The sequence below is a fragment of the Pteropus medius genome, unplaced genomic scaffold (genome assembly GCF_902729225.1).
Source record: "Pteropus medius unplaced genomic scaffold, Ma_sr-lr_union100, whole genome shotgun sequence".
In the NCBI taxonomy this organism is placed as follows: Eukaryota; Metazoa; Chordata; class Mammalia; order Chiroptera; family Pteropodidae; genus Pteropus; species Pteropus medius.
The window spans coordinates 18,747,043-18,768,435 of NW_024349800.1; positions in this window are offsets into that span (position 1 = coordinate 18,747,043).

The window sequence follows — 21,393 nt, forward strand, 5'->3', positions numbered from 1 at the left end:
TCATGCTAAGCAAAATAAGTCAGAAAAAATTGAGAACTATATGATTTCACTCATATGGAGGATATAAAACTGAAAGCAACAAATGAACAAGACAAACAGACTCATGGACATAGACAATAAATTTAGTGGTTATCAAAGGGAAAGGGTGATAGATAAGGGTAAAGGAAATTTAGCTTTGGATAGTGAACACATCATCCAAATGCAATATACATATGACATATTATTGAATTGTACACTTGAAACCCATATGACTATATTAATCAATGTCACCCTGATAGATTAAAGAAAAGAAGGGAGGACAATACTTTGTCCATTGAGAATGGCTCGTTTGTGGAGCTGCTAGGAAGAAAGGTGCCATGGGAAGACAATATTTTAAAGGCTAACAGCCTGTGCTTCTCAGGAGAGGATGAGATAGAAGGATTTATATTTTGGAGAAATGTTTTAGGGTCAGCTACTATACTTTAAAAAAAAAAAAAACTTCTTTCATTATTTCTTTCATTTCTCCTTCAACAAGGGCTTCAATCCTTGGATGTAACTGAGTGATGGAGTCAATTTCTTGGGCTTAGGATCTCATTCTTCTCCAGTGCTTCCCTTCTGTTTATTCAGGGAGTCTGATTTTGCTCCCAGACTCTACGTTCAATCACCTTCATTGAAAAAAAGAAATAGTCTTAAATTTTGCAGCATCCTCAGGAATAGCAAATTTGGTAATCCACATTTACTCTGAGTTTACGGCTTTCATCAGAAGGACTCAGAAAAACAGACAAGAGTATTTTGCAGATTGTCTTCAGGATACATTTGTTGGACTCTATGTAACTTTGGGTAGGACCTTACCCTTGCATGTTTTTGGCACATAAGTGTATTGAGTTGGCAACTACTGTGAATCCCGTTTAGGCAAATCCTTGTTGGTACTTGCAGTATCTGGGAGAGGAAGAGGAAGACATTTATTTTTTCTTTTGGCTTTAGGATCCAATATGAAAGAAAGAATTTGAAAAAAAAATCTTTTTATTATATTTTGAAGATATTCTAGTTTTATTTTACTTAACTGGAAGATAATGTACCGTAAAATTGGATATTTGTTACCATACGGAGAAAGGCTAGAGAGAATGGCTACACAAACACACAAGTGCTGCACTCCCAAAGAGAATGAAGCAGGTGAAAAATAGCAGTTCAGGAAACAAACTAAAAATTAAGGGAAAAAAAAAAAAGAAACAAAAAAGTGAATTGAACATGTTCGATGTGGATGTGATGCATTAATCATATCTCTTTGACTAAAACTAGATAAACCAAAATAAGGGACTTTATTGTCTTTTAAGTTTGAAAAGGATGCTGAGGGTCATTCACATGACCAAAAGGAAAGCTTCAGTGATTAGGACTTTACTGGCTGGGACTAAAGCTCAGTACTGACAAATTTCTTATCTCCTCTCATGTTCCCTTCCCATCTCTTCTAATCTCTTTTCTTCCTCTTTTCTTCCTCTTCTCTCCTCCTGTCCTCCACTTCACACATACACAGACAGACACATATGCACATGCACGCATACACACACACACTCGTTTGAGTTCATATTCTCTCCCAAAATGATAGGAACTATTGGGGTACTGTAAAGCCCAGATTCGCATTCTCCCAAATTAGCAAACCTGGTAGAAAGAGAACATCTTTTCCCATTTTCATATATTAATTTCAGGTCGGGTCTTTAATTAGTTTGCTTGAGTGGGTCTTTAATTAGCTATGCCTACTCCTGGACTAACCAAATGGAATTCAAGTTAAGTTGAGGACCTATTACAAGAGTAAAAGACAGCAACAGTGCTTACAACAAGTTTATGGTTTATCCAAACATGCAATAATACACATGGAAAAAATTAGCACTCATTATTTGAAAATGCTTATTTTATCAAATTTTATCAAATTTATATAATTTTCCATTTTACGAAAGCTGAACTATATTTATGGAAGAGCCACAGAAATGCTGAATCCATCTTCCTTGAGATAAAAGCTTTGTTTGGTCTTCCAGAATTCAGAGGATTTAAGTTTTTATCACGAATATAGACTCAATAAAAATACTGAAGCTATATCTTTAAAAATTGTGGATTTGAAACTATATGCATGTTAGTTTAACTTTCCATCTCTTTTCTAGCCAGTATAATTAAGAGCTGGTACTGTACCCACTTTAAAGATTGTTCTATTGGATTATTGATCTCCATCAATACTCCACATAGGAAGAAAAGTAGCAATCATGGCTTTCTTAAAACAAAAGAGTACTTTAAATAAAAGTATATAATCCTTATAGCACCAACCCACCAGGATTTTTTGATGGGCATCACTTCAGCTGTCTTAGTGGTGCAAAGATTAAAGACAGGCAAGAAGTGCTGTTTGTTACAGGGTGCTGGACTCCAGGTAGTGGAACAGATAGAGAGAATCCAGCTCACGGGTCACTGTGGATAGAAGGGCAGTAACTGAACAAAAGCAAATAAATGCATGATACACAGGCCTGCAGGACAGAAGTACAGTATTCAAACAAAGCCTGGTCATGTTTTGTGCTAGCATTTAAGTTTTATGTAGCATATAAATACTGGACAATTGTGTCAGAAGTTTCAATTGTTATCCTGGGGCTTATTTATTTACAAACAGTATAGACAATTTTGTGGTATATATGTACACAATTATCAATAGACAATATACTCTGTATAACTTTTGAAGAGTACTTAAATTTTGCCTAGTCCTTAACCTGATTCAATCAGATATAAGATATTTTATTGTATATGGTTCTCTTTTCTGGCCCTTCCAATAAGCTCTTTTCAGAAACCAGTGTTTCCTTGCCCCAAGGGAACAGTTGTCTAAATCTTTGTTGTTCAAAGTATGATGTGTACCACCAGCAAAGCATCACAGCAGAATCTCAGATTCCACTTTAGACCTACTGAATAGGAATTGACATTTTAACATGATCCACTCATGATTTGAAGTGTCTCTAGGATATGGATAAGCAAACAATAATGGTGAAGGCCATTCCAGAAGGAAGTCTCAGCGGGGCACGTAGGATTTTCGGGTTCTTGATGATTGATCTGGATGTGCCTGAGGTTTTTAAACTAGAGAATATGGTAGGTGAAGTGGTCTTTAAGGAAGAGCAATGTGACTCCAGTTTGCAGGTGGGCATGAGACAGAGGGAGTGGAAGCATTGAGATCAACGATGGAAACATCACCCAACACCGAAGCAAAGGGATAGTGGTCTGATGTGGGTTTTTGGCAATGGAGATGTCCAGAGAGGGGACTCTGTGAGACACTTTGAGTTAGTTTGTCTAAGTGAACTTTTTAAGTTACTGGTTGGAATGAGTTCACATTGCTGGGAAGATGAAACAAGTAGGCATTCTTTGCATTATGAGGTAGGGAGGTAGAATAAGGAGCACAGAAATGCAATGGTAAAATATGGAGCAAGAATGTGTAAGCAAAGTCTAGTTTTCTTTTTCTCAGGTTTGTACCTCATTCAATTAAGTATATAAAATCCCTTGGGCCATAGTAGTGAAAAAATATACTTAAGAAATGAGGATGGAAGGGCATCTATATAGCTTCCATGAAATTGACTTTACTTGTATATGATTACATGATTTACATAAGAAGAGGCTTGACTTCCTTTTTACACAGAATAACTTAGATTTCTATTTTTTGAATATTAGCCAGAAACAATACCACTGACTATGTTACAGTGCAACTTTTCAATATTTCAATATCATAAAAATTTGTGTCCTGAAATAATCCGGGCCATTAGCTTCAAATGGAAAATAGCACACACATTTTTATATTTTCTTAATATAAAGTATAACATAAATAACACTCTCTTGTACCATTTATCTCAAGGAGTTCAAAGAGTAAAGCAATGTTAACCAGGATCCTCCTGACAGAACTCTCTAAGAGTTAGAAACCAGTGGTATTTTACGTAGAATTACGTTTCTGACATTCGTTCTTAAATTGTATGGTTGCTCTCTGCAATGGACATCGCAAATTCTAATTACCAGAGCACAACTAAAACCAAATAACTCTCCTTTCGTAGCATATTCCACTTTATTGTTCTTTCGCAGATTGTTCCCATTCACTCAAAATAAGCTTGAGTTCCTGCCTTGCAGGGATAACTGCAAAATGCAGTCAGATGTAGGAGCTGTTTAATCAGGTCTGGGAACCAGGCCTTAATTAGAATGCTTGGAAAAGAAGAGCAAATGAAAATTATTAAGCTTCATTCTCGATTCCTGTTTCTAATTTTAAAGAGGAAATCATGCATTAATCAAGCCCTGTGCTACAGCTCAGAGGCACGTTTTTGTAATATCCCAAAATAACAAGGGGAAAATTTTTGCTCTGTTTTGATAAAAACCACCCCTGACTACTTGCTATGTATAGTGTGATATATTTCAACATGCAGTGTGCTAGGTTAAAATATAGTAAGTTTTGGTTACATTAAAACACTTTTTCCTGCATTTAAGGTTTATCACGATAATCAAGGTTAGGCATGTATTCCCAGAAAATAAAACAGAAATGTGCAAAACCCATTTTTCAAAGGTGAATATAAGATGAAATAAATAGTTTAAGAGAACACAACTCTACAAAGAACTTCATGGATGGAGGACTTCTGATGAGCAGAAAATTGCTTTTATTACATTTTATTGGTGATACCGAGTCTGAATCAGGGACAATACTGTAATTTGTGATGATTAGACTTATACTTAAGAAAGGGATAGTGATTTATGTGAGAGTGGAAAATTATTTCTGTTTTCTACAAAGCAATGGAGTATATTCTTAAAAATTTCTTAGCAATTAATTCTCTGATTTCTTAACCTGATCCACATTATTAAAACAAAGAAATATACGTGGATAGTCTCCCTATAAATTTATTTCTTTACCACTCTAAGATAAGAATTTAAGATTTTGCTTTTACTGGCTCCACTGCTGTTAGTAACTTCCTTTTGAAGGCGGTTATATGGTGGTGAAGATGATGAATTTGCATGCTCCTCACTGCAAGAAACTGCCTTTCTCCATCTTCACTCTTCTCTTAGCATCCAAAGGCCAGCATTAGCGTACTTAGCTTATGTTGTCTACTTTTAACTTAATTCTAAATGTCTTCATGATGAAGATGGTCTAATCTTAATATAAAATAAAATTAAATTAATCAAGCCTTCTGGTGCCTAAAAGCTGTGTGAGAAGAGAGTGAATCATTTTTCGTGTGTCTCTCTGTGTCTGTATGTGTGTGTTTCTTCAATCTTATAGTTTTAAACACAGCAGGCCTGAAGAAAATATTTATCAAATGACTAAAGCTACAGGTGGGGGATCATTAGGATTAGGGGGACTTTGACTGGGGATTCAGAGATATTATTTGTTATGAAGATAGTAAAATAGTAGGATGTTATGAATGTATAACTCGTCTGGGAAATTTTAATAGGCAGGATTTCAAACAGTTTCATTAGATAGGCAAACTCATATTCTCTCCTTAAATTTAAAAAGAAGTGAAAGTCTAATTTAATTCTCTTTCTTAACACTAGGCTGCTCGGTTAACAGGTTTGTTTTTGGAGTTTTGTGTTTTCCCTAGCGTTTCATTTCAGGCACTTTCTCATTCTGATGTTTTTCTGGATTTCTTGCACTCTGGACTAAAAGATCTCAGGATTCTCTACCTGACAGTTCTGGTCTTTCATTCTCTCTAGCCACGATCATCACAAAAAGAAAGAAAGAAAAAAAAACCACACACATACACACACACACACATACACACACACAAAAACAAAAACAAAACAAAACAAAAAAGCAAAACAATCTTCCCCTATCGTGCTTTAAATCCCAATGACCAAGACTCTGTTTTAGCAAAGACTGTTTTGCAGAACTTTCACTAGACTTTGGCACATTTAGTGTCACAATCTTCTTCTTCTTCTTCTTTTTTTTTGAGTGCTTTTGTTCCTTGAGCTTATAATAATGTCTGCTAAAGGAAGGGCAGAACAAGTAGCAACAGGGCTTAAGACACCATGTCATGGCAAAGATAGCCAACTTTTGCCCTCCTGGTAAAGAGCTGTTTAATGAATAATAAATTATAAACAAACCCTGAGGTTAAAGGATAACAGGCATGGTCTTGGCTTCCCCACACTTCTATAGACATTGGGCCAATTATATCAGTGGGACCCACAGGGGCTAATTCAAAAGTTCCTCTTGTGTTTTCCAGCCTGTTTATTTATTTGGACTTGAGGTCTAAACAGAGCCAACTTTCACCTTGATATGTTCTATTTTAATATTATTAAAAAAATAAGTAAGCCTCGACTGGAAAATTAGGTATATTTTTGTCACAGTGCTAAGGGTCTGTGGTTATCAAGTTTAGCATGCGTAGGCTGATGGAGAGAAGCATGGTCAGACTGAAGACAGAGGTGTGAAACGATGTTAGCAAGAATAAAGCTATAAAAATACATTCTTCTTACCAAGCAAAACACTGCTTACATTTCTTAAAAGAACTGAAAGGTCCGGATAAGTGGTGATGAGCTTCACATCATCATTGATGCAAGTTGATCTTTTTCAGAGAAATAGGTCTGACACTAGGTGATAGATAAGTATTTTTGGCTTATGGGCTATTTATATTCAACAAAACATTTCTTATTCTTCCTTTATATACTAGGCATTTTGCTTAAAGTCAGGGATACGAGAATGAATAGAACATGTGTTTTTGCCCTTGGGGCAATTTAGAGACTGAAAGGGATAATAGACTTATAACTATGTAACATTCTGGTTTGGAGCTTTGATTAAAATAATTATAAATAGTGTCTAATGGGCATAGACAAAGAACATTCATACTTCCAAGGGTGGGTAGACATTGAGAATGAAAATGAAAGATTAGAAAAGGAGAAATTTCTTCTGAGTGATTTGAAGCAGGACGTTGCTGGGCATTCACAGATATGACTTGTAGATACTGTGAAAGGGGAACAAGAAGTAATCTGATGAGTTTATAAGAGTGGTCCTTGGACAAGCAGCACCAGCATCATGTGTAGCTCGTTTGAGAAGCAGAGCCTATGTCTCATCCCAGACCTACAGAATCAGAAACTCTGGAGGTGAGGCCCAGCACTCTATGATTCATACTATAATTTGAGGGCCACTAGCTTTAGAGAATGGAATTTCAAACTTGACTTCACATCAGAATTATCTAGGAGTTTAAAAACATGATGCCTGTAGTAAACTCTCTGATATTACTAACAGTAAGTTCTTTTTGGATATAATTCCCCAGGCAAGAGAAACAAAAGAAAAAAAACAAATGGGACTACATCAAACTAAAAAGTTTTTGCACAGCAAAGGAAACCATCAACAAAACAAAAAGACGACCAACTGATTGGGAGAAGATATTTGCTAATGATACATCTGATAAGAAATTAATATCCAAAATATATAAAGAACTCATACAACTCAACAACAAAAAACAAACAATCCAATTAAAAAATGAGTAGAAGACCTGAACAGATACTTCTCCAAAGAGGAAATACAGATGGCCAGTAGACATATGAAAAGATGCTCAAGGTCACTAATCATCAGAAAAATGCAAATTAAAACCACAATGAGATATCACCTCACACCTGTCAGAATGGCCATCATCAATAAATCAAAAAACAAGTGTTGGTGAGGATGCAGTAAAAAGGAAACCCTTATACATTTTTGGTGGGATCGCAAATTGCTTCAGCCACTGTGGAAAATAGTCTGGAGTTTTCTCAAAAAATTAAAAATGAATATACCTTTTGATCCAAGAATTGCACTTCTGAGTATTTATCCAAAGAAAACCAAAACAATAATTTGTAAAGATCTATGCACTCCAATATTTATGGCAGCACAATTTACAATAGCCAAGATATGGAAGCAACCTAAATGCCCATCAGTAGATGATTGGATAAAGAAGTTGTGGTTCATATATACAATGGAATATTACTCAGACATTAAAAAAATGAAATCCTACCATTTGCAATGACATGGATGGACCTAGAAGTTATGCTGAATGAAATGTCAGACAGAGAAAGATAAATACCATATGATTTCACTTATATAGAGAGGAAAATTTGGTGATGGACAGTGGGGATGGGGGCTTGGGGGTCTGGGAGAATGGCGTGAAGGATTAAAGAAGCAAAAATTAGTAGTTGATAGATGGTCATGGGGATAAGTAGCACAGAATAAGGAATGTAGTTTGTGTTAATATATTGGCTAGGTGGAAAACCAGAGGAGAGAAGGAGCAATTAGAGGGATCATTTTATAAACTGTATAAATGTCTAACCAATGTAATGTATATTTGAAACTAATAAAAAAATAAAAAAAAAATGATGCCTGTGCCCCATCCCAGAGAATATGTTCTGAGGAAATTTAAACTCTGAGAGATTGAATAGTTTCCTTAAGGTAACATAGTTAATAGGTAGGAATTAATGTCCAGGTCAGTCTGATGCCAAGACCCATGTTTATCCATTCTGTTGCATAGACTGGCCAAACTATGTGAGGGCAGAGGTTGAAAAGCCTTTCTTATGGGCACCTGAGATCACTGTAAAAGATTTCTTATTGTTTATTTCTGTCCCCTCAAAGGAAACATTTGTTGAACAAATATGATACTTGTGGATACTTTTTTGTATGTTCAGAATAACATATAAATACATCTTAGCTATGTTTGTTTTATGTTACTTAAAAAAAAATATGTTTGTTTATAAACCTGCGAACCATCTAGATTTACTATAACCTACCCTTATTTTCGGCAAATCCAGTATACAGAAATTTCATATATAATAAAATAATAGATTCACTCTCGAACAGGGCAATATTTTCACTCCATAAAAAGGATTCACGGCAGGGTTTCAAGGTTCTCAAGTATGGTGCTTATCCAAATAGTGTGTGTACTATTTGTGGCTCTTCAGATTTTTAGTAGTATGCAAATGCATATTCAAAGGATTAATAGTTATGCATGATTTAATGGCTTTCTCTGAGCAATTATATTATCTGGTCTCCATGCTAGGGGCTTTACAATGGATTATCTCATTTACTCTATACAAGTTTCTGTGAGATAAGTGATACAATACTACTTGTTTTATAGGTAAGGAAACTGAGGCTTAGGAAGATCAAATAACTTCTATGAGACAAAAACCACGGCCTGCTGGGGACAGGACTTCTAAAACAACAAATATGTCTGGAAAGCTATGATCCAAGACCATTTTTTGCTGGCTATAAGTGGGGTCTCCAGAACCAGAGGGAATACACAGCTCTTCTTAAAACTGAAAGTGTTTATGCTTGAGATGAGACTGAGTTTTATCTAGGCAAGAGATGTGATTATGTGTACAAGGTAAAGAACAACACAGTGACTCCTGGTGGCAGAACAAAACCAGGGTAATCTGGGGAAAGGTAACACATGCTCATGGAAACAGTGGCTTGGTTCATGCCAAATTCTGAAGCAACCTTCCTGCTAAGGCCATTGGACACAGACTCCGTGTAATGCTGTGCCCCTCATGGATTTAAACTTATCGAAAGTAAATAAAGAGGATTTCTTCTCTTGTAAAAATTAAAAACAAACAAACAAAAACAAAAAACAAGAAACAAAACAACTTCCATGAGCTTTGTGGACTTAAAGGTAGTAAATTCAGAATTTAATTCAGACAGTCTGAAATAAGAGCCTGGCTTTAAACTGCTCTGGAGTCCATGTCATTCTGAGTATCTGAGTATCCATACAGCCCCTTTTCAGCAAAGCAGCTATAATGTTATTCATTCCTTAGTAATTGCCAATGGCCGCTAGCTACAGGCTGGGCACTAGGTGATCTAGGATGTGGTCTGAATCAAGAACCCTGTCTTTTAGGGGCATTCTTCATTGAGTTCTGCCTAACTGACCCAATTAGATATTTTCTTTCAAATAATTTTGAAATATTTTAATTAGACAGTAGATTGGTTAGAAACTTGAAGAGACCCAGAGAAGCAGAATCTGAGTGATGAAGAGATGGTTTTCTTTGTTTACCTAATTCTGGGTGTTTTCTTACAAGAACTCTCATCGCTTGGTACAATAAACTTGCCATATCTCTGTTCCTTGTCATCTCAAAGAGCCTGACTAATATAATCTCAGAAGAATCCAATGAGAATTATGTATGTATGGGTGTGGAAAATTAAAAATTTAGTTCTGAACTTCTATATTAGTCAGGGACGATTTTATCAGCCCAGAGACATGAATATAAGACTCCACCCATGATCATCGAGTTATTTGTATTGATACCTAAAATAGTGAAAGGGAGGATGTGAGTTCTTGACCCAGTTCTACTCCAAGACTACAAGAGGTCTACAAGGGAACATTTATTTTTCACTCCTGCTGAAGCTTTGAGTGACCCTGGAGTTCAGCATTTGAACTCCACAGTACGTTTGAGAAATTGTGAAATCAACAAGATTGTAGAAGAGCTGAAGTTCATACCTAAGAAGACTTTATTAGAAACAGATAATTTATGAATTTGCTTTTATCATGTAGGTATTTTAGACTAAATTATGATTCTTCATATACCTTGATGGAGACAGAATTATGACTTTTTTTTTTTTGCTAACATATATAATTTCCTTTTCTATTTGAAATTTCTGTTTCATACCTAGGTAACAGCTCACCTCTTGGGCCTAATATATAAACAGCTGAACCTCACTCAAATAGCTGAGATGATTGCCTTCTTTCAAATTTGGCCATAGGCAAACACTTGAATAACATGTTCTCTTTCAGCATGCCAAGTCAGGATCTGAGAATATAAGACAAAGTCTTTGTTAGATTATTCCCCACTATTGCATGATAGTGTAATATAACTTCAAACTAATTCCTTTTAAAAGTCAAATGTTTTTGCTTAGTATGTTATTAACCTAACTATCCAAGTCATTAAATTTTTATTGTAATAGTACTTAGAATAATTGGCAGGACATCTGCAGCTCTTTCCCATCCATGCAATTTGCTTTGACACCACTATGTTAGCAGCTAAATGCTTTATGTGATAATTATACGAACAAATGTGCATACTGTTTCCATAATGCATGTCCATAGAGAATATTATCCAAAACAATACAACTTAAGCCCACAATTATATAACATTCCTCTACATGAAGATGATATCGCAGAGTCCAAAGAAGGTCAAAGAAACTTGAGAAATAGCTTTTTAAGGAGTTCTTAGGGTATAAGTCTCTATTAGAAAGAACTCAAATACTTCTATTATTCTGTAAACCTCAAGATAAACCTGACAAGAATGTTTTGATCAAAATTCAATCAATTGCTTTTCTAAACAATTTTAGGTTACTGGTAGATTAGAACTTCCATGGAAGAAGATAGAAGTGTTTGCTTATTTTTATTTTTGTGATTATATTTTTAAAGATGGACTCCATGGAAATAGGCTGACTTTGGCACAAGAGACCTCTGCCCATGCCTGTATCCTAGTTAAGCGTCTCTTGGCTGTACAAGCAGAGATTGCTGTTTCTGTTATAGTAATTTACTTTGGCAAGGAATCTTATTCTGTATTTACATTTTTTTTCTTGTTATGGGTCACTTAAACATCTGTTCTTATGACAAGAGTTTTCAGATGGATGTATGTTTGTTGCTCTGTCAGAAAAGTCTAATTTTATAAGTAAAGGAAGTAGCATAATGGCCAAAGTGTTCGTTATTCCTCTCTACACCCTGATATTAATGAGAAAAATATTTTGGAATGAATGCCATCTCCACACTAAAGCTAACCAACATTAGTCCTTCTTTTTTTATAAGGTGATGTTATTACAGTCAGGCCAATTCTTTTTAGACTTTCTCAGCACACATTTCGTTGTTCATCCAGATAGAGATATTTTCCTTTAACACACCAAAAGTTCATTCATTACAGGCCTAACTCAAGTCATTCTATAAAGATATTTTACTGAGGGCAGTGCATTTATAATAGACAGAACAAGGAATTTGGTGTCAGACGGTTCCATGTTTGATTCCTGGATCGACTACTGACCAAATGAGAGTCACTTAGTACTTAATTTTTCTGAATCCCAATTTGCTCATCTTTAACAGAACTAATGTCTATCTCAGAATTTTTGTAAAGCTTAGATGAGATGAGATTTGCCTGGCACTCAATAAATTTGAGATACTTATATCATACCTATGTATGATCATTTCCCCCTTAAGCAAAGGGGAATTTATTTGTGTCAAGTTTATTCATGATTGAAATATATAAATTATTATACAGGGTTTGCTTGTAACATACGCTGGTTCTTTACCACTCTTACCTACATCTTGCTGCAGATGATAACCACTTTCAACTAACTCTTTTACTTCCTGATTCCTTAAAACTCTTATTTTACAACCTATTAATTTTTGATTTTAGGTATTAACTGTTGATATGAAAGATAAAATGAAGCTTGCCTTTGTAATGCCTCATTATTCTCAATACTTTCTTTCTTCCTATGATGCCTTTCTGTTATTATAGTTATATCATAATTTTAGTTAGATCAGTATTCAGGATTTACATTATTATGACTATGTAAAGACATCACAGGGGATGAGACTTAAGATATACCATGATTGTTTTTCCTTCCAAGAAGGAGTTGTTAAATGCTTTGCTAACATTTTTGGTTTACTTTTATATATACTTATTCTTAGTTTAAGCCTTAATAGCCATCAAATGTACAAGTTCATATTTTAGATAAAATCTCTCAGTGCTTTCTGACCTGCTTAAACCTGGGCAAGTTGCCCTCTGTGCCTGGTGCACAACTCACTCCTCTGATCTCTGCCTCCTCCATCATCCTAAATATTTCTTCTATTTCTTTTCTAGATTCCAATGTGAATCTTTTGTTTTCTGGATCACATGTCTTTTTATTTATTTGTTTGGTAGAACGTATTTTCCAGTGATTTTCTAAGCATGGGTTCATAGAGGTAATTTTGTTAATAGTTAAATGTCTGATGAATTTTGTATTCCACACTCATACTAGTTGATAGTTCTGCAGGGTAAAGAATTTTACATTGGAAAAAATTTTTTTATTAGGAAATAGACTTCATGCTGGTCTCTGCTAAGTAATGTTGAGATGACAGAAATTTTTTTGTGTAATATAGGAGAAGAAATCCAAAATCATAGAGAGATAAGAATGTTAGAGTAGTTTATGTTCACTTGTCTTGAAAGGGCTGGAAAATCATTACCTTTATTCAGCTATTAGATATAAATTAGTGAGAAGAACATAAGAATCTCTGAAAAACACTGTTGATGAAATTCTCCAGGGATGGCACAGGGGATGCGCACGTTTGACATTATCATTGGAATGAGCGCCCTGATTTTAGTGCAGATGTTGAGATTCCATGGGAAGAGAGGCGAAACAGCATTACTTATATACTAGAGGCAAGGTGAACACAATTACTCTACTAGGTGGTTAGGCTTACAGTAATTTCTGATGTTAGCTAAGTGATCATGGAGTACTGGGATAAAAATAGATAGTAAGGGCACTGAAATCCCACTTAATCTCTCTTAAAACAATACAAAACCCTAGGTTTGCTGAACATGACTTTCAGCTTTGAGCCATGTCACAGAGCCAGAGCTCCCTGAGTAAAGGAGAGGGATACCTTTGAAAAAATATATTGTGTAAATATCACACACACTTATTCAAATCTTCTTTCTAACCTTCCACGAAAAGGTTTGTGGCTATTGTGCACTGAAGACAGGTCTTTGGAGAGTTACTGGCGGTAGACTGAGCCTAAGATCAATTTCTGGGAACCAAAATGTCACTATGACCCACTGGTCAGATGGGTGTCAGAGGATAAATGAAATTTAGTTGAAAGACTTTTTGTATTGGGTCCAATGAGTCCCCAAACGTATGCTCTATTTACTTCCTTGGTTCTCATGTCAATAATTTGATAAGATATGTTCAGAAAATAGCATATTCCCCCAATCTTTTTCTGACATGTTCTGTTAAGACTACTATATTGGGAATGGTGAAGAGGAAACCTGTGGGGCATGCTTCCTAATAAAATGACAAATTAAAAGCAATGCCACATCACTGGGGGACTTTCAGAAATGAGAGCAACCATCAAGAACATAGCCGTGACAGTCATGATGTTTAGTATATCCTCATTAAACTTACTTGTTTGGTTTATGCAGAAGATAGATGTGTAGACTTTAGGGAATGATAATGAATTGTAATATTTACAAGCATCTCATGACTTCATTTAGCTGCTATTTTGTATAGTTCTATTTTGTATAGTGGGGTAAATCAACACATATATGGAAGCTGGTTTGCTCTATAGCTATCAGTATCACCAGAAGGAATGTTTTGACTTGGTATAGATACACATAAACCTTCACCTTTATATTTGTTAATCCTCTAGCTCTATGCCATAATTTAGCCTTCAGGGATTTTTATCACCTCATCACCCTTTGCAATATCTAGCAAACTGGCCTATTTTTATCATCTTATCATCTTTTAGGATATAATATTTGAATATTATATCAATCATGCTGCTAGGGCTATGTGGTAGCAGTAAAATACATGTTTAGGTAAACCTACATTTGAAAGAGGATAGAAGATATATTACATAAAATTTAAGGATCTGCTACTTAAAATTTTGGGGAGTCCAGTGGTCTGGAGCTTGTTGATATATAGCTTCCAAAGTGAAAGTCTGCTAGGGGTCCTCTATACTAATAAGGAAGAGATGCAATAGTTTGTAGACTTATTTAGACTTTAGATTAATATATAACACATGTGGATATGTGGCTCTTACGTGTTTATCAAGCGAACCACTTACAAAACTGTTTACAAATAGCGGGGCCAGAGCAAGATAAGGCATTCCAGCAGATCTAGGCTGCAGTACAAACAGTTCTTCCTCTTGGCTCTTATGAAGCAACAGATCCAATGGGGCTTGTGATATCTTTGGCAGACGGATATGTTATATAAAGTACATACAAGCCCAAATAATACTACAATAGAGGCCACTAAGGTTCTATTATAAAGCCATGTCTTCTTGTTAACTGTTCTTAGCTTGCTGCTGGTTTAAGGCAGAGGCTGCAAGCAGGTGACTACAACCTGAGCTCCTAAAATGATCTTATTCTATCTTGTTCTCCAAGCATAAAGTCAAGTATGCTGAACTGTTCTCCATCGACAAATTTAAGTGGTAAATACAAAATCCAGGATTTCTTAGATTCTGAAAGCACAAGAAAGTTGCATGTGTAAGTGACTGATCCCCAATGCACTTACTCCTATAGTTCTGCTTCTTACCCTCCAGAATGACCTATAGGGGATGTTCCTATTAACAGTTGTCTTAAGGGGAGGGGAAATTTGAGTCTGCTTTAAAGGTGATAAATCATCTGCTGGCACCAGGTGGCAGAGGGCTAGTTTATTGTATAGCCCATCTTAGAGATAGAATTGAAGGGGAAGGAAAATTCTCTTGGTGAGAAGACCTACAAATCTACACCAGTTCGTGTCTTGTGGATGATGACTAGGTTGACCACTCAGGGATTTAGAAAGAATAAGACAGAGGGCTAGTGATAAATTGGTTTGGGAAAGAGAAATATGGATGGGCCTCTTGGAATGGGTCCAAAGTATGAGAACATTCATGCCCTGGGTGAAAACTCACCAAGAGGAACCTTCTGTGAGGTTTTTCAATAATCAGTTAGATAAGATTACCCTATGGGTGTTGATCACATCTTTCCTCACCCAATCAGTGCTTGTTTAACGGACTCATGAATGAAATGATCATGTTAACAGACACTGAGGTCATGCATGAACTCAACAACATGGAATTCTCCTAACTGTGGCTGATGTGACTTCTACTGCAGCTGGGAGCCCAGCCTGACAAAAGCAAATCAAACTTGAACTTCCAATATCATATCCTAGAGAGACTAACCTATCTTTGGAAAATTGATTAACTGTTATAAGGAGTATTCTAATATATATCCCTGGAAAAAGGATTTGGGAAAACTAAGCCAGAATTCAAAGCTTAGTTTTGAGTTAACAGTGATTCCATAATTACATTAATTTCTTCCCTACTAGGTCCAGTTTATATTTTCTTTTAAGTGACTCAAAAGACATCAAGACTTAGAAAATACTGGTAACAGTAACAAATAAGCAGAATGAATGATTTAAATTTAGAGATAATACATTATAACTTGTATAACTTGTACTCAGAGGAGAAAAATAATTTCACATTTACTTGAAATTATTTGGCTATTTTTATTTCATTATGCCTAAATTGCTTTTAATTTTGATAATTTGAGTTATCACTGAACACAAAGTCCATTTAGTAATGCTGTTTTTTAACTTTCTCAGGAAATAATTATGATTTTTAAAAAGTACTACATATTTGTAAGTAAGTCTTATTACTCACAATGAGATTTAGGCTAGCGTATTTCCTGGCAAAAGAGTTTCTCCCATTTTAAGTTGGAGGCAAACTGCTAACATCGTGGCTGTTGGAAACCAATGTTGAATCATTTTTCTGTAGCTCAATTTTTAAATTTCAGTAATAATTATTGCATAGTAGTTTAAAAATTATGTTATTAATATTTATTAGCAATGTCGAAATAAAATTTATTTAAATTGAGGGATAGTTACACTAAGAATTTATTATATGCCATTTAATGAGAAAGATATGAGGAATAAATTCAGGAAAAATGTTAATTTTAATATGAATAGAACTATGATGATTTATAATTCTTATATTCCTGAACAATCTTCCTATTGTCTTTTCCATAGATAAAAAAAGAGAGTTAAGTTTCTTCTTAATGATATAATACATAAGCATTACTTTAATTACATATAGAAAAAAGTCTTAGGTTTGCTTTAAAAAACAGTGAAACTAGCCAATATTTATTTTTTGTATACTAGATGAATATCTCCATAGGGGCTAATGTTAAAATTATAATTTCTGCTGTCAAAAAATTATTGAGGTAATTGAATAAATGAGATTTAAGTACATGTAGCTAGATGGCATTTAAATAGCTGTTTAAGAGAGTATAGAAAAGAGATCAAAGACAGTCTATATAGAAGTCAAATTATTTTTTTATACAATTATTGCTATAGGAATTCAGAGAAGGGACAGATCACTTCAGACAGGCTTGGTCTGGATTGGCACCACTTTTCAACGGGAAATCTATTTGGTTCTGAATATGCTTTCCTGTACTAAAATGGATAAACAGGCAGAAAGTTATGGGTTATGTTTTAAAACTTCTTCACTAAAAATATGTATGCCTTGAGATTTTATTTTATGTCTATCCATAAATAAAATCTCAAGTCATACATATTAAAAAAATATCATTGTCAACTAGAAATATAAAATGGCTAGACATTAAAAGTACTAGGATTTTGGTTGCCATAAATTCTGAGAGAGGTAAGATCTGAATTGTTTAGAAAGAGGGAGATTTGGATCCCTAGAGAAGAAGATCTTTGTCTATAGAGCAATCTGGGCATGTGTAATGAAAAAATTCTGGGGATGGTTCTCAAGAGAGCAAATATGGTGGTTGAAACAGAGGTGTTATATAAAGAATTAGTTGGCAATGAGGCTGGGAACTTAGAATGTTTATTGAGATCAAAGATGAGACCTTGGATAACCAGATTAATTTAAGGTATGGGAATGAGGGCTCATAGATCAGATTTGGAAGAACTCAGTAACATGGAAGAAAACTAACAAGATAAGATGATAAAGAATGACAATTTCTCACAGCTTCCTGATAGATGTACATCACTTTTCATGATGCATCATTCTGTGGAAGCTCCATCCCAAATAAACTCACAAGTCCTGTCACTCTAACATAACTGTACAAAACCAGTTTTTTGTACAGGTAAACATAATGTATGAATTGGTAAATTGGTAGGTTGTGTGAGTTTTGTCTGTTATAATGATTTGTAGATGTCTGAAATGCCAATGTTAGCAGTTCCTTTAGTTTAAAATGAAAATCCAAAGCATTTGAAAGGGTAATCGATTAAGACATATGTCACTTACATCTTAGTGTTCACACTTTCTCTAAGAACTTTTTCCAAAGAGCAAGATTAGATGGTATGGGAGAGAAAGCATGGGGCAAAGAGACATAGATAACAGCACCTTAGTGCCAGCCTAATCTTCTAATTCCATGTGCATAAAGATGTGAGAAGGGATGCTGGTATGGAGGAATGAAATATAAAAGACTGTTCTGGTCCTAACCATACTACCTCAGTTTTATCCAGAGCTAGTTGATTACCACTCTGCTTTCCCCAAATTGCCTTGTTGGACTGCTCTATTTATTTTAGCAAATATGTAATGGGATAATCTGTTGAGGGATTTCAACATTAAACCAATCAGATACTTGCTCCCTGAAATGAAAGTCTCAAAGAACTGTCAGAAAGATGAAGAAAAGTTTTCATTTTATTGTCACATTTTTCTCTTTCATTTTTAGTCATCATTATGTGGAGAGGGCCTTAATATTCTGTTTCCAGTTCCCTGGCCTAAAAGTCACTTTTAGAATGTAAGCTCTCGTGGGCTCTACTGTACCTTCTGATATAGTCCTGAATTCTGTTTAAAGATTTACCTTGCTTTTAATTGGGAAAGCTAGGCATTTTGTTCTAAATGTGCTTTTCTTGGATAGAATAGATAAGCAGATAGAGAAATATGTGTGAGTTCCAAAACTTCTTGATTAAAGATATTTGGAACATTCGTTTTTGAAATACTAGTGTTATTTAGAAACATAATATGGGCACTAAGATGTTGAAGTACAAGGATTTCAATTATTAGCAATTTAAAAAAACAGCTCTTAGTCAAGGTCTGGAATGATTTTTGCAACTATTCAAAAAAATTATACATGGCCTTATTTTGCTAGTTACTGGTTGCTATGAGTTTGATTTTGCCCATGTTTGGTCAAGTCGATAAGTTTCTAAGAATTCTTCGACATTCCAGGCTTATTGTTTGTTAGAGGCCTGCCAAGTCACTGAGCACATAAGGCTGTTCATGGCAAAGTGTTTGCTTCAATATTTAGTATCATATTCTCAAATGGACCAGAAGGACCAGCTGGAGAATACAAGATATTTGGCAGTTATTTCAATCAGCATCATAAGCTCTATGTGAAAAATAAGAATAAAATCTCAATCGGGTATTGAATAATTAGCAATGAGGCTGTTAAACTGATACAGGTATTATTCAAGTAAGGCTTGAATAAAACCCTTTTTCAAATTTCTATGGCCAAAATAATGAAGCATAAAAATATAAGTATTTAGCTTACAGGCCTTCAGGTCAATGATTTAGTCTTGGCTCAGCTGAGCAGTTCTCGTTTTTGACTGTACTCCTTCACATGTATGGCTAGCAGCTAGATTGATGGAGCCACTGGGCTACTATAGGTATGCTATACTCTAGCAGACTAGCCTAGGCAGGTTCTTTTGGCAAAGGGAGAGGAGTGAGAGTCAGAACAAATAAATGCACATGGCTTCTTGAGGTCAAGGCTTAGAATTAGTACACTATTTACTTCTATTACATTTTAAAGCCAAAATAAGCAAGCCACAAAGCTAGCTCAAGATTCAAGGAGTCAGGAAATAGATTTCTTCTCTTGATGGAAGAGGTTGAAAAGAAGTGATGAATTGGACCATTAATGCAATAAATCTACCACCAAACCCTGAACTCCAAGGACTGAATACTCCATTTCTAAACCTCCATGTAGTTATAGGTCAGTCTAGGTGATTCTGAACTAGGATGGTCCAGGCCAGACTGGCCGAAGGACATGAGGTTTGATTGCAGGTTATTCTCACTCAGTACAGAGTGGATAAGCAGGGACCTCTTCTAGATTTACAATGGTGATGGATAATAAGCAGAGATTCGTATATATGCTATCATGAATATGAATACGCTATGGACTGAATATTTGTGTTGCCCTCAAATTCTAAGACAGAAATTGATATGGAGAAAGTAGAGTGGTGCTATAAGAAATACCTAAAAATGTGGAAGCAGCTTTGGAATGAGGTAATGAGTAGAGGCTGGAAGAATTTTGAGGTGTATACTGGCAAAATCTACATTGCCTTCAACAGGCAGTAAAGAGTGATTCTGGTGAGAGTCCAGAAAGAAGAGAGGACAGCTATAGAGAAAGGCTCGGTCTTCTTGGAGAATACTTAATGTAATCCTAAACAGAATATTGGTAGAAATGTGGATGGTAAAGGCCATTCTGACAAATCTTAGAAATGAGGTACTGGAAACAGGAAGACAGGCCAGGCCATCCTTGTTATAAAGTGGCAAAGAACTTGGCTGAATTGTGTTCATGTCCTTGTATTTTGTGGAAGGTAGACCTTGTGAGTGATGAAGAAGGATATTTAGCTGAAGCTATTTCTAGGCAAAGTATTGAATCAGACACCTGGATCCTTTTCATGGCTTATAGTAAAATGTGAGAAAAGAGAAATCATTTAAAGATGGAATCGTTTATCAAAAGAGAAGTGGAATTTAAAGATTTGGAAAATTCTCAGCTTATCCAATTTGTAAAGAATGAGAAAGCCTGCTACCACCTGTTACACTGATGGGTGGAAAAAGAGATTCGCCAGCCATCTAGATAGAAGCCAGGAGCCACTGTTCAAGAAAATGGAAGAAGGCAAAGAAGGAGCCCTTGGTGTCTGCGGGACCTTAGCATATGCTACCTACCTCATATTGCTGGCTCTACTCTAGCACTCCAGCGACACATTCCTTGGCTGCCCCAGTGTGGCTCTGGCGGTCCAGACAGCTTCTCTGGAAAGTGCTGGTGACAGACATTGGTGGTATCCATAATGCTGTCTCCTCAGGCACCACAGAATGTACAAACTCTGGAGACTTGGCTGTTACTGAAACCAGAGGACAAACAAGTCCAGAGGCTCATGCTGCCAGCTCCACTTGGTCAAAAATCGACACAGGAAAAAAAAAAAAAAATCAACACAGGAATTGGGCTAAATAGAATAAGCATTTATTGGAGAGTTGTAATTCTTGGAGACACAGGTGAGCTAGCGCTCAAAGGCCGGGCCCCCCGAGTATCTCGGAATCACAGATTATATAGGGAAATAACAGTCATGGAAACTAAGGGAGTGGGTGTCATGGGTGCTCCTGATTGGACCATTAGAAGGGAGTGAGGTGATCGATCTTTGTGTCTGGTTCTGGAATCAGCCATGGCACCATCCTTTCTGGTCCGGTGACCTGGTTCCTTGGCTTGTGGGATTGTAGTTTTGCCTTGATGGGCCTGAGGCTGAAACATGTCTAAAGACGTCAATCTAGGTCCAACTGAAACCTATTGTCCTCGTGGTTTCAGACCTAAGGCTTGGTTAATCTTATGTCCTAAGGCTTAATGATTAAAGGTGCAGAGATACAGAGAATAAGGGTTGGGGGAAGAAGGCACGTGAGTCACAATGCCATTATCTGGGCAAAACCAGCTTGAATCAGAAGAAAAAAAAGTATATGAAAGAAATGAAGTTTGTGCACAGTTACAGCTATGGGGTAA